At 38.4% G+C, this 16,498-nt stretch overlaps 1 protein-coding gene across 1 annotated transcript in view; it reads left to right on the top strand.

Moving 5' to 3' along the window:
* The first annotated feature begins 12,469 nt into the window (after nt 1–12,469).
* Rasgrp3 (RAS guanyl releasing protein 3) overlaps nt 12,470–16,498 on the top strand; it is a 73,959-nt gene continuing 69,930 nt past the window's right edge. The window contains exon 1 of the mRNA XM_005322460.5: nt 12,470–12,983. The gene's annotated coding sequence lies outside the window, so the exon portion shown is untranslated. The remainder of the gene's footprint in view (nt 12,984–16,498) is intronic.

The following is a 16,498-nucleotide window of genomic DNA, read 5'->3' as shown; positions in this document are numbered from 1 at the left end:
TTTTATTCATTTAATGATAGGGTTTACATTTCAAAGGTGAATTTAGAAAGTCTCTGCTGTGGTTATGGAGGTATTAATGTTATTTTTGCCTTTGATTATCATTCTTTTTCTTCATTTTATCTCCTTTTCTGCCTTTATTTTTAGAATAATTTTTCAAGTTTTCTTTTTTTCAATTTTTCCTGTTTCATGGTCTGAAAGTTACATAATCTAAACTTCTTTTGTTTTAGTGGTTATGCTTAAAAAACATACTTGGTAAGTCTAATATTAACTTCCTCAGTCTTCTTCCAAATAAGGACCTTAGAAATCTTGAATTCTGGTCTCATTCTCCTACCTTTAATATTTCTACTGTTTAACATTTTAGTTCCATTTGTTTAAAAAGCACCTTATCAAAGTTATAATTGACATAGAAGTTGTACATTTTTAAAGTATACAATTTGATGTCTTAACATATGTATACACCCATGAATCTAGTACCACAATAAAAAATTTAGAAACATTTATTTTTCTTAAAAAATTGATCTAGTTCACTAACAAACATAATTGGTTGCATGTTACAGGGTCTGCTGTTTTCTCCAAACTTGTTTTCCTTAGAGTTCTGTAGCTTCTGCACAGAAATAACTATGATAATTATCATTCATGAAAATCCACTAGGCATTGTGCTAAATGTTTGTGTTTGCTAGTTTTCCTTTGCTATGGCAAATTCTTGAGATAATCAACTTGTGAAGAGAAAAGGTTTATTTAGACTGACAGTTTTAGAGCAGGTCAGCCCATGATCATATGGCCCCATTGCCTTGACACATCATGATGGCAATGCATGGTGGAACAAAACTGCTTAACTCATGGCCAGGGGGTAAAAAAGAGAGAGGAAGCCAGGCGGTGGTAGTGCATGTGTGTAATCTCAGGGAATTGAGAGGCTAGTGCAGGAGAACTGCAAGTTTGAGGCCAGCCTCAGCAAATTAGAAAGGCCCTAAGCAACTTAGGGAGAACTTCTTTTAAAATAAAAATAAAATAAAAAGTAAAAAGCGCTGGGGATGTGGCTTAGTAGTAAAGCACCCCTGGGTTCAATTTTCAGTACCAAAAAACAAAGAGAAAGGGGCTGAGAACTTGAGATCTTGCAATCCACTTGAAAGACACACCCACCAAGACCTAGGCCACCACCTCTTAAAGATTCTATCACCTCCCATTAGTGCCATAGGCTGGAGCTGAGCACTGAACCTTTAACATGTGGACCTTCGAGGGACATTTATTTAAACCATAGCAGTGCTTTTACTTTATTATTCTTAATTTTTAATCATAGAAGCAATACAGGTTTGTTATAAAAGAATGTATTCAAATGTTAAAATGAATCATACAGAAAAGGAAAGACCTGGAATACTCTTTTGTTTCTTAAAAGTGGATATATGTTTATTGGTGCATCCAGACCACCTTTTCCTTTCATCCTTTTCCTGCCTGTCTGGTGTGTACAGCATGGAATACCAGCCTTGTGGTTGTTTTGCTCGATTCATCTTTAGGTTGTTTGTTTCTCCTTTTAGTGTGACACATATCATATTTGATGTGCCTTACATCTATCTTTGTGCACATACTGAATATTTTATAGGATAAAATCCTGAGGTAGAGTGCACAATGTCCTGAATAAGACCTTTGCAGGAAACCTACATCGTTGTACTTTGAGTTGGGTATTATCATTTCCTTTTTACAAATGGGGAATTTTATCCTTAAAGGCTTAAGTCTATGACTTGGAAGTGTCGGAGCAGGGAACGAGAATCCTGGTTTCCTGTTCTGTGGTAGTTAGCCTTCTTACCACTCACCACACTGCCTCTCCTACTAGTTTAGAAAGTGATTAAAAAAAGAAAAAGTTTATTTATGGTGGAATTGTAATGAGGATTTACTGTGAATTTTCAGCTTATAGGACCCTATGGAATTAGAATTCAGGGGACAGATTTCAAGCAATTTATACTTTCACCTGGCCTTTTGACTGAGAGCACTAATGTGAATACTGAGGGTCTATTTATAGCAGATTTCTTTTGAGCACTGGGAGATGTTGTGAAATAGCTGTTAATCACAGGCAGCTAGGGCTTACTTGCCCACTTTTTGTTCTGAAGGAAAGGACACAGACCATCTGGGCCAGTAAGTTGAGTCCAAAATCGGACTTACGTTTATTTTACTTAATGAATGTGCTCTTGAATAGTATGAGTTGAATTTTGGTTGGTTGAGTGCCAATTTTAATGCACCAGGGGTGCACACATTTCTTCTAATCCTTTAACAAGTGAAACTTTATAAAACAGAGAATGCTTTGGTAATGTGAACAAATTTCCCTTAATTTATGTTGAATATAACATAGTTTTTCTTGAAGCTGGGAACCCTGCACTCAGTTGTTTGTGTCTTATAGTGTGTTGGCTGGTGCAACCGTATCAGTTAACAGGAATGTGGAATATATTATTAAAAATACTGGCAAATATGTTCCAACGTCTTCCTCCAACCTCCCGAACCAAACCATATGGTGAAACTTTATCATTCAGAAGAGGTGGCTTTAGATAAAATTCTGTGCCTGGAAGAGTAGAACTGGACAATGGGTGCTCCTCATCCCTGTGTTTATATTGCGGGCCTGTTCCTGCCTCCGATGGCATGTGAGGAGCTGGCCACAGTCAGCAAATAGGACAGAAACTGGTGAGGGAATCACTGCCCCTTTCCCTCAGCAGCACCGCTGCCTGATATGAAAGGGCGGTCATATGTTTTCAGTATGATCTTAATATATTTTTTAAAAATTATTTTTTAGTTGTAGTTGGACACAATATCTTTATTTTATTTATTTTTATGTGGTGCTGAGGATGGAACCCAGAGCCTCGCATGTGCTAGGCAAGTGCTCTACCACTGTTCCACAACTCTAGCCCCCTAATCTTAATATTTTTGTTTTTAGTAGCATATCAGTTCACATTTGCTCCTGAAAACACTTTTTTAAACCAATCGGTAATTGATTCCATGATTTGGAATGATATTTAGAATTCGTAGACATTTTGGCGTACAGAGACAATAGGGGTACAATAGCAGAAGGTAAATAGACTCCAACTTTTAACTTTGTCCATTGAGTTTTAGATGCTCTGAAAAAAATATCATTACTCTTCACGAAGAATAAGCCAACATCTTCAACTTTCAAGGATTCAATAATTGTACATGGTGAGACATAATTCTGAAATGAAGTTTTAGTGATTCTTATATTAATCTTGATCCTCAAAATGAATATTTCTCAGATATGTTTTAAGGCTGTGACCTTTGCATTGCTCAATTTTGGGGAAAGTCACTGAGAATGGTTAGTGTCAAGCCAGACAGACACTTAGTTAAAGTGGTAATGACAGATTTTAATCAGTAATAACTATTGCAAAGGTGAAAAAGGGCAGCATGAACGGAACTCAAATCTGATTTGTACAAAAGTAACCAGGCATTTTAAAGGGAGAAGAGGCAGTAGGGAGAGGGCAAATTGGAGCTCAGCAGTCAGGAAAGTGAAAATTTACAAAGTTTTGGTCAGCATAAAATGAGATTAGGCCAGCTGTGTCTGTGTGCTGGCCTTTATCATTTATTAAAGTTAGCATTCTTTCTCCCACAGAGACTAGAAGACAGAGGCCCTATCCTCAGGTATTGGCTGAGGATAAATTATTTTGGCAATCTTGAATTTTCTCAGGCAGGCTCTTGAAGGAGGATTAGAGTCATCTTATGGATGTGGCCTTGAACTGCCAGAAACTATCTTAGGATTTTTTTTAAGACTTCATAACCCAAGAAGAGAAGAGAACTCAGAGGAACATGGCTAGCTAGCATTTGGTCAAAAAGAGAATCTTGGTCAAGAGCAAATGAATAATTTTTGTGACTTCAATAATCCCAGTTTGGGAAATGTATGCTATGGAAATAAAAGCACCAGGAACTGAAAATATATGTGCAAAGATGTTTAGTATGACACTGTTTATAGAGGCAAAGCCTGGGGACATTTAAATATTCATCCACAGAGTGAATAAATTATAATATAGCTATACGGTAAGTTGGAATACAACTATTAAAAATAGTTAATTAAATCTATATTGCTGATTTTGGAGCCAATATACAGGACCATTATTAAAGAAAAAAATCAATTTAAGAGTAATGGGGGGGGAGAGTAATGGGGCTTTAGAAAATGGAAAAGTAGAAAAAAAATTGTATAATACATTTTTTCTAATCCATAGTGCATTTTGATATAGATAAAATGTGTTTTATCTCAGTAAGATAGAATAGATGGGAAAAACGAGTTATCAAGTTATTAAATTTTTCTTTATGCATATCTCTGTATTGTTCAACTTGCTACAATTGGCATGTATTGCTTTTAAAATTTAAGCATCTTATAAAGTAAGATACACACACACACACACACACACATACACACAACACTCCTGTTTTTCTTGTGAAACAAGGCTGTTGTTCAATGCAATAATGTGTCTGCATTCTGGCCACTGGAAGATATATCTAAAATGAATTTATATGCATTCACATTCCTCTCAAAGCTTCAGGGCTTAGGTTGGTATTTTTCAACTGTAGCCCATGTTCCTCTGTATTTCTTACTAGAATGTGTTTCCACTAGCTGAGACACTTTACCGAGTTTTTTTTTTTTTTTTTTTTTTTTTTTTACTTCCTATGGTCTCTATTAAGGAAAGAACTCCACTCCTTAGTTCTGCTCCCTCATTTTGACAAGTTTTACCCCAGGATAAAAAATCTACTACTTTTTACTAAGAAGAGTGGCAATCACAAAGATGAGCCCAATAACACTCCATTTTTAATTAAAACTTTAGACAAAACTGAACATTTCCAGTTTTCTTTTTTTTAATGTGCTGTTAGATGTGCTTTCTTGGCTTCCCTCCTAGGATCTACAAATAAGAAAATCCTGGTTGCGATAATACCAGATCCTCATTCCTTAGCAGGTTTCTACCCCACTTATGGTTGACTCTGTGTTCTCTCAGGAAGTCCAAAGAAAAGTGTCTTGTCCAAAGATTTTTCTATGCACAAAGGTATAAGGAATACTTGAGATTGTTGCCAAAAGTTCGAGCTTATGCAGTGTAAGTAAGTTGGGACACTGTTAAAGGAAATGTGAGATCAAGGGAGGGATGTTTTAGAAAACAGTATGGAAAGGAGGTCAAAAGCCCAGGCTGCACAGATTTATAACCTAGAGGCTGTGATGGTTGGATTAAAACTTCAGCAAGTGGTTTGGCACTAAGGCTGGAAAATGGGACTTGTAGTTCGCTAGCTGGGTTTGGATAATCTGGTAATTAAAGTGAAGAGCAAAAGCGATTAACTGGAACATTAACATTGCTAAGAATTACGCACAAGTTTGAGCCGAGGGATTTGTTATCAAATTACTATGGCTATTTTGTAATTATGGTTACAGTGTGTAAAACTCCATTCGTTCATTAAGTGGACGCTAAGCATTATCCTCCAGCCAAGGTCAGGGGGCCCTGATGTGAAGCCACAGCAGCTCAGTGGATTCAGAAGGAGGTGTCAGTTGAGAGTGAGGCTGGTGAGGGAAGCAGTGCGGTGGAGGAAGCCTAGAGTTCACCTCTGAAAACAAAGGAATTTCTAATTTCTAGAAAGTTCCCTTGGGTGGGCTTGTTTTTGTTTTTGCAGTGCTGGGGATTGAACCCAGGGTCTTGTGCATGCTAGGCAAGAGCTCTATCACTGAGCCACACCCTCATTCCTTCCTGTGGTTCTTAGGAAGCTGGACCTGCACCCCCATCTCATGCCTTTAGCTACCACACAATTAGAGAAAAATATTTAAATACTTACTTTCCCTCATTTATCCCTGAATAGGTTTTGCCTTTTCTGCTTTGAAGGAGCAACTATGCCGATGCTTGATCAGAAAGGAAATCATCCTTTGTATTATTCTCTGCCTACTAAATGATTCTCAGAAAACTGCAGTCAGCCACTGGATTTTTGCTTGTTTGTTTACTATGAGCAATTCTTTTCAAGAACCAAAAGAATCCCAGAAATAGCAGTGATATTTTAAAATATATAGATTTGGATTAATTTTATCACTAATCTGTGGCTCAAGGGGGAAGGATCTTCAAAGATTAATAAAGAGTTGCTGTCAAATCTGGGTCTTGAAATAAAACTCTTAGGGGAGAAAGTTATTGTGTAAGTAATCAGGCCAGGCAAGTTGCTTTGTGACATGAATGCTAAATTTTCCTTCTTACATTTTATTGAGTCCACTTTCAACCCAGCCTCATTTAAGAAGCTGGTTAGATGAAGGAGGATTTTTAAGAGGAAAAAAAAAAAAAACTACCATAAAGTTAAATTTAAATGAATTTAAATAAGAGTAATCATGCCAAGGGTAATGTTTTTAAAAAGTGAATGTAAGGTACCAAAATGAAGAGAATTAACAGGAAAAAGAAAGAGAACTATAGGAAAAGTCCACAAATTTGGGAGTTTCTCCAGGAATGCTGAAGAAAAGGAAGTACAGAGGCCAGGGTGCAAAATTGCCTTCTGCAGAGTCCTCCTCTGGTGCACACTCCGTTGTTCTTGTTATTTCTATACACCTTATCTCCAATTCACGTATGGATTGTGTTCCAAAGTTTCACATGTAAATTATTGTTTGAAACTCAAAACACATAGAATGCCTTTAACCATAGAAAGAATGCTGCAAATGGCCTTCAAAAAATGAGCCACTCCATAACTGCTTATCTGGTCTCACATTTGCAATGGATAATATTAGCAAGCTACTGTTAAAATGCCAATAAAGAGACCCCAAAATGCAATCCAGTTGATTTTGGCTATTGTACTTGGGGGTAAGCAGGATTAGAAGAGAATGAGCAAGTCCATGGACACTTTTATAGCTACTAAATCACTTGGGGGGGATGGTCAACGCTCAGGGTTTGGAAACAGAGAGGCATGGGTTAGCAACTTTCTGTGTGTGCTGCTTATTAGTTGTGGGCAGGCTGGTTAACCTCACTAAAAGTCATCTGGGGGTAATAATAGCATCTCCCTAGAGCATTGCTATGAGAATTAAAGTACATTTTGCACACATGTTACTTGTTAAACATTATTAATAATATATGAACAATATATTATATATAAGGCCCCATTGCTATTATATGTAATAATCATTAGTACTTATATATGTCTTTCTACACGTTCCTTATTTCTCCCCGAGATATTATTAACTTTGAGAACAGTGGTCTTCCACACACTTTGGAGAATCTTTAAATGCAATGTATACAGAACATAGGCTCTATATTTCTTCATTTATTGACATTGATTTGCTGTGTTCAAAAGCATTATCAATTAAAAACTCTACTCTGATTCTTTTTAAAAGTTTCTTTTTTATTTGTTACAGGCATGTTGCCAGCACAACTCTTATTAACTGAGTGTGACTGGGTATTTTATTTTGACACAACAGAGTTCAAAGAGAAGTAAGAGGGAAGAACAGGAGTGACAGGGAAAATACTGTGATACTTAGACAAATACCGGAACTAAAAAAGAGAAACAGAGAAGGTATCAAATTGCTAAGCCATGCCTCTCTGTTTCCAAATGTATGTGTCTGAGAGACAGAGATTGCACAGGGTAGACTTTACTGAGTTGGAGGAGGAAGGGAGTAATGTTGCCTACTAAGCTGCCTGCTAGGGAAAACTTGGAGGTGCATAAGATGTGTTCGTTAGTGTCTTGAGGTGACCAGCAGGTGGTGTGTCACCAAATTGGAGTGTGGAATTTGGTACCAGGCAGATGGATCTGAGGCTTCAGGAGGCTGCTGCTATTATTGTGTGGGATGGGTACCATTTGGGAATTTCTTCCTAAGGAACAAAAGGCCAAGAGGATGTCTCTGAGAAACTAAATCCAAGGTGCTTAGGCTAGAACACCCTTTCCTCCTCTTCCTGCATCCTTTGAACCTTGTAGTCTGGCCACTTCTAGTAATTTGACTTTTTGCTTTTATGATTGTTATTAAAATATTTTTGATAAAAAGATTTAATCATGAGTAAAATAATTTTAAGATTGTGAAAACAATTACATGAGTTTCTACAAGTTTCTACGTGGTTTTATTTTTACATTTAACTCTTTAGTCTACCAGATATTTACTATGTCTGGCATGAAGTAAAGATTGCATCCTTCTTTTTCCTATTAGCTGAATATTCAGCCTCTATCAAATAATCCATTTCCTTCTCACTGAGCTTAACTAGCATATTTTTCAAATAAATATTTTAACATAATATCTTTATGTGTATTTCTAGGCTTCCAGGGTCCATCTATTGACACCAATACCAAACTTCAAATTTTTAACATTTTTGACCCTTTTAATACCTTGAATCTCCTTCATTCTCTTTTTCACAATTTTTTCTTCATAATTCTCAATTTTTTTATTCTTTTAAATAAGATTCAGAATTTCTTTTTTGAACTATTTGAAAAAATGTTTTTGAGATTTTTTAACCAAAATTCAATCATTCATATATATGTATGTGTATACATACATATATATGAATGATTATAAATGTTATAATTATAAATATGTTATTTATAACCTAATTGTAATTATAGCATATATATATGCATATATATGTATATATACATATATATGCGTATATATATATATATATATATATATATATATATAAATTTGGGGAGACTTGACATCTTTTTTTTTTTTTAAAGAGAGAGTGAGAGAGGAGAGAGAGAGAGAGAGGAGAGAGAATTTTTAATATTTATTTTTTAGTTCTCGGCGGACACAACATCTTTGTTGGTATGTGGTGCTGAGAATCGAACCCTGGCCGCACGCATGCCAGGCGAGCGCGCTACCGCTTGAGTGAGCCACATCCCCAGCCCAACTTGACATCTTTTTAAAAAACATTGTTTTAGATATTAATGAACCTTTATTATTCATTTATATGTGGTGCTGAGAATCGAACCCAGTGACACACACCTGCTAGGCAAGCGCTCTACCACTGAGCCACAACCCCAGGGGAGAATTGACATCTTTATAATATTGCATCTTCTAGTCTAGAAAAGTATATTCTTATTTTTTCAGTAAAATTTTAAAGTTTTGTAAATTTTTTGTTTAGGTTAATCACTTTGTCATTTGTAGAAGTTTTGTTTAACTGTTGCTATTTTATTTCTAATAGTTCTTGGATATTATATGAAATATTTTATGAAATTTGTGTTTTTTTATTTCAATAACTGTTCACTCCTCTATTTAAAACTTCTTAAAAGTTGATTCTATTGAGTAAATTATAATAACATCTTCAAGTTAAGTAATTTTGTCTCCTGTGCTCCCATACTTATTCTTTAATTTCATTTTCTTGCCTGGTTGCCTTGGTTCACTGTCCAGAGCCTGCCAAGTGATGTAGTGATAATGAGCATCCTTCATTTTTGTCTGATTTGAATGCTAATACCCCTTGCACTTCACTATCAGCATAATGCTTATGTTTGTTTGTTTTGAGAGAGAGAATCTTTAATGTGTTAATAATTCTTCTAACTCCATTTTATTAATTAAAAAATTGATATTGAATTCTATCAAATGATTTTTCAAGATCATCTCTTGTGGTAATACAAAAGTTTTATGACTTACTTATTATACTAATGGATACTGTAATATTGACATATTTCTACATTTTGTTCATGCGTGAGGTTAGTTGATGATTTCTTGTATTATGCTTTATCATTTTCTTTTAGGTCAAGGGTATTATGTAGCTTTTTGTTACTTTTATTTATCTGAACATTTTACATTGCCCAAGAGTTATCTGTGGCTTGAAGCTCAGGGAGAACTTAATTGTGTAAGGAACCCTGACTAAAGCTGTTTCTTGGAAACAATTTCTTAACAACTCGTACGTTTTTCTGTGATTGTTGATCTGTTTTTTGAACATCTGAGCTTAGTTTGCCTCTAATCATTACTTTGGCTATGGCTCACAAATTTCATTATTAAAAACTTACAAGCATTCTGTAGTTGTCTTTTGGATTTCTTCTCCAATTAGCTTTTCTTTTCTTTTTTTTTTTAAGCTATCATGTTTTTTGGTAAGTGTTTGGCTCTGGTTTAACTTACAATTTGTAATTTTTTTTTGTGTGTGACCATAGAGCATAATTCCTTTTGCGGGGGAAAATACTCAAGATTTTTTTTTGGTAGCCTAATATAAACATGAGTTTTGCAAACTTTCCTTACGTCTTTTCTTAATAAAATAAGTGGACAGTCCTTCTCTTGAATCATAGTTATACATTGAGCCTTGTTTCAATCAAAACAAACCTTTGCAAAGGTTAGATGGAACTAACCTTATTATAACAGTAAGAAATGCAACGAAGGCAGAATACCTGAAAGAGCGGGCAGCAGAACTTGAGTTCTGCTCAGTTCTGAGAACACAAAGCTTCCTAAGAAATCACCAAGGCCCTTAGAGAGAGGCGTGTTCCATCCCGAAATGTAAGAGATGAGTTGAGGGTAAGATTCAGGGTTTTTTGAGTGAAGACAAGTAATTAAGAAACCAGTATTGTCATCCAGTCATCAATGAGAACACATGAGAGATGTTAGAGAACAGAAAGGGAAGAGGGGACTTTGACATTTAAGGGCCAGATGGAATAAGAGAGGTTTCCATCAGAGGAAGTAGAACTAAAATTTGACAGAAGTCACTGGAGAGCACGTCAAGCAGCCCTTGATCATTTGGGGTCAAATGTGGCCAAAAGGTCAAGTAGAATAAAAAGAGTGTCCATTGCTCTTGGTCTTTGGTAACTTGGGGAGAGCCTTAAGTTGGATGTGGGATGGAGAGACAAATATTTCTCCAAAGACTTAGCTGTGGAGTGAATGACCTAAGGTAGTAACGGAACAAGGGATCAAAAAGAGGGTTGCTAGGATATTGAACAACGTGCACACGTCTGGACGATGACCAGGGTGAGCTGAGAGGGAGAGAAGCCTTGACTGATGTAAAGAGGGTCCAAAGCCCAGGTGGGAGACGGGGTGAGATCCAAAGCCCAGGTAGGAGGAGGCACTGCTTCTTGAGTGAAGGGAAATGACAGGTACATGTGAGTGGCTTCACCAGAAAGGTGGGCTGTCCCTTCTTTGCAAGGCTGGAAGGGTGTCACTGCAGAACCTCAGTCACATTCTTGGACCCTACTAGAAGAGCCCAAGTTCTGGTCTCTTTGTCAATAGTTTGCTTCATTTCTGGATCCATCCTCCCTTGCCGATAGAATTTTCAATCTATTTAATCTGTATGCTGTTTCCTCTGTTGGTCACGAAGAAATTTTCAAAAGACTCTCTTTCTTTAACTATGTGAGATACAATGGGTCGACAGAAAAATTAACCCAGTCAGTTGCAAATAAAAAGATTGATAGATATCATCAGGTAACCATTATTGTAAATACAAAATATAAATAAATCAAAATAATATTTCAAATGATAGTCTTCCTTTTCTGTTTCTGATTGACGATTGTCACATCAACACATGAGCAAAAATGTCTATGAACTTGACTTGTACTTTAGGGCATCATGTTTTGATATCTAAAGTTTTATTCCTATTGCTAACTTTAAACTCTTAGAAAGCAATTTGTTTCAATATTTCCAAAATTTTTCCCTTTACACTTAAGACTCACAAGTTGGTAACAAATTCGTTATGGCAAGACTGAGTTTTTTTTTTTTTTCTCCGATGATTCTAGAAAACACCATTCTCTGTATAAAGGGAAACTTCTAGTTGAATTATAACTGTAAATAATTATGAGATAAAGCGCACTATGAACTATTACCCCCACGTGCTCCTCTATTGAGTAAGATTTCACTTTTTAAAAATCAAAGTTGACAGTTGAACAGGCTAATTCAGAAATCCCCTGGGGGACTTGAACTATCTTTTCTGGATGTTCACTTTGCCAAATAAGCTAACTGTAAGATTCCTATCCTGGAGGGTGAGATCAGATACAGATTTTGGGAAGTGTCCCTTTTATTATACCAAGAAATCAGAAATTGAAATGGGGACACCATCCACAATGGATACTCCAAGAGCTTTTCTTGGAGAGGAGAATGGAGAGGGAAGGGTGGGAAAATCAGCTTGGGCAAGAAGTATGGATCCAATAAGACACCCAGGACAGGTGAGCACCTGTGAGCAGAACTGAAAACTGCAGGTTGGCCAGCCTCCCAGTCAGCCAAGCAGGCAGCAGTACCTCTGTAGAGGGCTTTGTAATCCCCGTAATTCTTTGTTTCCACTCCACCAGGAGGTGGTTCAAACTGCTTGCTGTGCCTGAAAATGTTGGCACAATGCAGCAGATACCTTCATGCAAATGTGATCTCCAGCTACCTGAAATCCTGTTCACAGACTCTGTAGGTAAAGCTGCATTTGATCTTCTTCCTTTGCCCTTCATATTTTTACCCCTCGGTGCCTATGCACACAGCAGCGCTGGCCTCTGAGGTCAAACCTAATCCTTCTGAGATGATGAGTTAGGATCTGCCTCCCTCAGGACCAGTCTGCTTAGGACTGTGGCTCTTCCAACAAACTGGAGCCTGGAATCCTGAGAAAATGAAACCCAGCACACTCACGTGTTTCGGGGCCACCTGACACATAGGACAGCTTCCACCTGCTGCTGTTCCCTGTCCTTGCTTCGTGGTGAGGCCCCAGTGAAAACCTGACTGAGATGGGACTGTCAGGCTCCCCTCCCCCCCTACCACAAACACGATTAACTTTCCACTTGCAGTGACCTGCCCTCCGGTGTGACTTATCAGCTGTTGGGTGTTTGTCACTAAAAAGAAAACAAATTGTGAAATGTACAGCTCTGCTCCGCTCTGCATGCTAATGACAGGGCCCAGCCAACCCAGGGGGTTCTGAGGTTTCCGAAGGAGGAGAATAATGATCTTCAGTTTCTGACCTCCTGGCACCGGGCGGTATTTATCAGGAGGCGCATGTGACTGGTTAAGACACAGAGAGCCCAGGCTTGAAGGAAACAGCTGCTGGCGGCATGCTCCGGCACTTGGCAGCTGGACAGGCAGGGTGCTGAAGTGAGGAATACGGCCACAAAACCACCCAGTAAGTAACTAGAGACTAGAGACTCTGTGTGTGTGTGTGTATGTGTGTGTGTGTGTGTTACAAGCTACCAGCAACTTTTATTTTATTTTGATTTTGGTTTCCCTCTGACGCTATAGGAGGAGGTGATTTTATTTGTACCAGTATCCATGTGTGTTTTTAGTGACTTTTTAAGAACCTGCTATTTTTAGCAACATCGTCTTTTAACTTTGAGGATGAATGGGTGTATTGCTTGATTCCTGTCTGTAAAAGTTGATTTCCAGGTGTCCGGGATTTCTATAGTCTGTCATATTTAGGTTTATAGCCAAAATTCAGGCGACAAGTAGGAGACCTGTGGAAGTGAGTGGATGACTAGTTTTGATTCTATTTTATTGTTGAAAACACAGTGGTTTAAAATAACTTGTGAGCCAGGTGTAGTGGTGTGTGCCCACGGTCCTACTACCTGGGAGGCTGAGGCAGGAGAGTCCCTTGAGTTCAGGACTTGAGACTAGCTTGGGCAACATAGTGAGACCCTATTTAAAAAATTAAAAAGTAAATAGATAAAATAACTTTTGAATTTATTAGATGATTAGCTTGACATTTCTAGTCAATACTGAAGAATATTTATTTAAGAGCCTGAGTATAGAGAAGTGACAAAATGATATGCACAGTTAGATTAGAAATCGTATTCAGATTTCATGCATGCTTTCCAACTCACTAAAGCTATATTTTATAGCTCTTTTCTCCAATAAGCTAATCCATCTCCATTGCTTTAAAGTTGAAGTTTTCAGTTGCCCTGGCCTTCCTTACTTTAGTGTTTTGATATTTTTATGATGCTTAGGCTCTTTCTTCTTATTTTTTTTTTTTAACGTGGATTGTAGAAGTGCTGCCTGAATCTAATTATCACCACAGGAGAGGAGGGGCCTGGCATGCAAAACCCTGCGAGGACCTTTTTTCCCAGGTTAATTCAGCAGTAGTGGAGCTTGCTTTTGAGAGAAGTGGAAAGTGGCACCATCCTGGAACAGAGCTGCTGTTTGGATGTTTGTTCTCTGCTGATCGCCAGACAGAAGGCTTAAGAGAAAAGGAAAAAGGGGAAAAGAGAAAGGGCCAAACCCTGAACAGAGAGATGATGTAACTTCTGGAAATGGCAGGCCTCTGAATCAGAGGCTGCAAGGAGATAACCAAGCTGGTTCCTCTCTTTGGATTGCCTGGATAATATTGAGGGGGAGCAGAGAATGGTTGTTTTCATTTGAAGTCTTGCTAGACAGCGTTTTGCCTGGATGAGCCTAGGACACCGAGTATGTGCAGATTAGCTAGAGCATTGTCGTATGGGCTCAAGTTGGCAGTGTGCTTGCAGCTCTGCCCGGCTCCTAGGGCACACTCCCCTTTTTTCATCCTGGCCACTCCTTGTTGCATGTGGAGATTGGACTGGAAATCATTTCTGCTGCAGAGGTTCCTCCACACAGTTTGTCTCAAGTGCTTTATCTTTGACGTCGGCAGCTTCTGATACCCTGCTGTAGGGGGGAAAAAATGTCTGGCTGGCATTTAGAAGTTCTTCCCCTTCTATTCCCTAAAATTCAGGAGAATCGATAAACTCTAGAATCACCAATGATTTAAAAAAAAAGTTATTCTAACCCCTCTGTTCCTCTTTATGTCATTTGTGTGAGGTCCTTGGGTCGTTGTCCACGTGGCTTGTGACTTCCCTTTCTGGCTGCAGGGGACCTGTGACTTCCCTGTCTAACTGCAGGGGCCCTCTGCCCTGCTGGGCTATTCTTTCTTTCATATATATATATTTTCTACTGCTGAACCATAACCCCAGCCCCCACTGCTGGGCCATTCTTTAGGGAGTTTTGTTTCTGGCGTGACTTCACAGTGGAAAAGAATTCTCCAGTGAAATCATTTCTTTAAAATAGAGCCTCCCACAATAGAATGCAATATCCACTGAGGTCTGAACTCCCTACTTATCCTAAAGAACTTATAACAACTCATAGGACTGGGGGTATAGCTCAGTGGTAGAACATTTGTCTGGTGTACTTGAGGCCCTGGGTTTGATCCCTAGCACAAAAACAAACAAACAAGCAACAACAAAAGTCCTACGAAGTGGAACATCTCAGTGTGGATCAGAGCCTCCTTTGAATCATCCAACTGCTAAATTTTTGAAAACTCACAGATTTGAGAAGGCCAACGGTACTTTGACTTTTCCAAACACCTATTATTCAAAAATAATAAAAATAGCTAGTTTACATGACCTAGCACATCCAAACTGCCAAAGAATTGTGGATTTGGATAGCAATTATAAGATGTTTAGCTGAACACCTCTGTTTTGAAGATGAGGCCATTGTAGTTCATGTGTCTGGGTCACAGTGCTGAGTGAGAAACGAGAGGTACACTGTTCTGCTACAGCTGTAGGATAATATCAATGCTGATAATTAAAAAACATTTATCAGGCAACTTGCCGTGCCAGCTGATGTTCACAAGTGTATCTATTTTCATAGAGTTCTCACAATAACTCCTCTATAACCATCTGCGTAGATGGTCCCTGACTTTTGGTGGTTTAACTTAATGATTTTTCAGCTTCACAATGGTGTGAAAGTGATAGGCATTCGGTGGAAACCGCATTTTTAATTTCGAATTTGGATCTCTTCCTGAGTTAGCAGTACGTTGTATGTTCTTCTGAGATGCCTGACAGCAGCAGTGAACCCCAGCTAGAGGTCAACCACAGTACCACTGCGCCAAACAGCCAATACCCTGCAGCATGCCGTGCTGCTAAGCTGTGATGTTCGGAAGGTTAGGAATATCGAATACGCTCTCACATCATGATATTTTCAACCTTTGGTGAGTTTATTAGGCTATTGCCCCATTTTTAGTTAAGGACCATTTATATTTTATTATTCCAGTTTTATTATATGGGGAAATGAAGGCCCAGAGACCCCTAGGGTGCACGAAAGAGTGACACCTAGGTCTGATTTCAGAATCTGTACACATCAAAAAAAAAAAAAAATCAAAGTGGAATGCACGTGGGAATCCCACACATTTGAACGTAAAACCCCATGAAAATGCAAACAAGAGTATTTCCAGCACAATAAAATTAGATACACAGTGTGTTTTATGGCCCTTCCAAACTTCATGGCAGGAAGGGCTAGGCTTCCCCTGAGACCGTCTAAGCCCGGGCCACACAGCACTGACAGGCAGTGTGCTTTTATCTTTGAAAACAGTTTGCAGTGATGGCCCTTGCATCGGTGAGGGCAGCAACGGAGAACTTTGTTATTAACCTGGAACCTACTGCTGTCTCTGCCCCTCCTGGCCTGTCCCTCCATTTTTCCTGTCAGTTTTTCCTTTTCCTTTGGAGGACAGACACTCCACCCAGGCCCCACCCCAAATAGCTGGCTTAGTGTATGAAACTGTGTGTGATCAGATCTGTTCATTGTGCTCAACCTGGAAGATGGGGTGTCCAAGTAAGTTATTTCTGAATAGAAACAACCCAGTCCTCTGCTCCCAGTTGTGTGTGTGTGTGTGTGTGTGTGTGTGTGTGTGTGTGT

This window comes from Ictidomys tridecemlineatus, chromosome 12 (genome assembly GCF_052094955.1).
Source record: "Ictidomys tridecemlineatus isolate mIctTri1 chromosome 12, mIctTri1.hap1, whole genome shotgun sequence".
NCBI classification, from domain to species: domain Eukaryota; kingdom Metazoa; phylum Chordata; class Mammalia; order Rodentia; family Sciuridae; genus Ictidomys; species Ictidomys tridecemlineatus.
Note: the sequence above shows the minus strand (reverse complement) of the source record. Positions and strands in the feature narration are given on the sequence as shown.